Raw genomic sequence first — 1,206 nt, 5'->3', positions numbered from 1 at the left:
CTGTGCAGAAGCTCTTTAGTTGGATTAGATCCCATTTGTCAATTTTTTGCTTGTGTTGCAATTGCTTTTGGCATCTTTGTCATGAAGTTTCTGCCCGTTCCTATGTCCAGAATGGCATTGCCTAGGTTGTCTTCCAGCGTTTTTGTAGTTTTGAGTTTTACATTTAAGTCTTTAATCCATCTTGAGTTTATTTTTGTATATGGTGCAAGGAAGGGGTCCAGTTTCAATCTTCTGCATATGGCTAGCCAGTTATCGCAGAAAGATTTATTAAATAGTGAATCCTTCCCCCGTTGCTTTTTTTTGGTCAGGTTTGTCAAAAAATCAGATAATTGTAGGTATGCAGCATTATTTCTGGGTTCTCTATTCTGTTCTATTGGTCTCTGTGCCTCTTTTTGTATCAGTACCATGCTGTTTTGGTTACTGTAGCCCTGTAGGAAATATCTAGAAAATCCCGTAATCTCAGCCCAAAAGCTTCTTAAGCTGATAAACAACTTCAGCAAAGTCTCAGGATACAAAATCAGTGTGCAAAAATCACTAACATTTCTACACACCAACAACACTGAAGTGGAGAGCCAAATCAGGAATGCAATCTCATTCACAATTGCCAGAAAGGAAAAAAAAAATACGTAGGAATACAGCTAACTAGGGAAGTAAAATATTTCTGTAAGGAGAACTGCAAAACACTGCTCAAAGAAATCAGAGATGACACAAACAAATGGAAAAACATTCCATGCTCATGGATAGGAAGAATCAATATTGCTAAAATGGCCATACTGCCCAAAGCAATTTATAGATTAAATGCTACTCCTATTAAACTACCACTGACAATCTTCACAGAACTAGAAAAAACCATTTTAAAATTCATATGGAACCAAAAAAGAGCCCAGATAGCCAGTGCAATCCTAAGCAGAAAGAACAAAGCTGTTGGGCTACATTTATATCTTACTGGCCAAAACTTAATTACCTGGTCATATCTAGTGGCAAGGCAGGTTGGGAAGTCCAATCTTTTGGTTTGGAGGCGATGTACCCAGTTGAAAACCACAATTCTGTTACTGAGAAAGTTGAAAAAATAGTAGTATTTTCCACCAGCTTATTCCACTAGGCCAAAGAAACAGACTTGCCAAGTAAATGTTGCTGAGCCTCTTCTGGTTTCAAACAGCGACTCTCAGGGTAACTGTGTCTTCTTTGAATAAATGTCAATTCTCT

This window comes from Mandrillus leucophaeus, unplaced genomic scaffold, assembly GCF_000951045.1.
Source record: "Mandrillus leucophaeus isolate KB7577 unplaced genomic scaffold, Mleu.le_1.0 Scaffold485, whole genome shotgun sequence".
NCBI lineage: Eukaryota > Metazoa > Chordata > Mammalia > Primates > Cercopithecidae > Mandrillus > Mandrillus leucophaeus.
The sequence above is the reverse complement of the archived record's forward strand: the minus strand, read 5'-3'. Positions refer to the sequence as shown.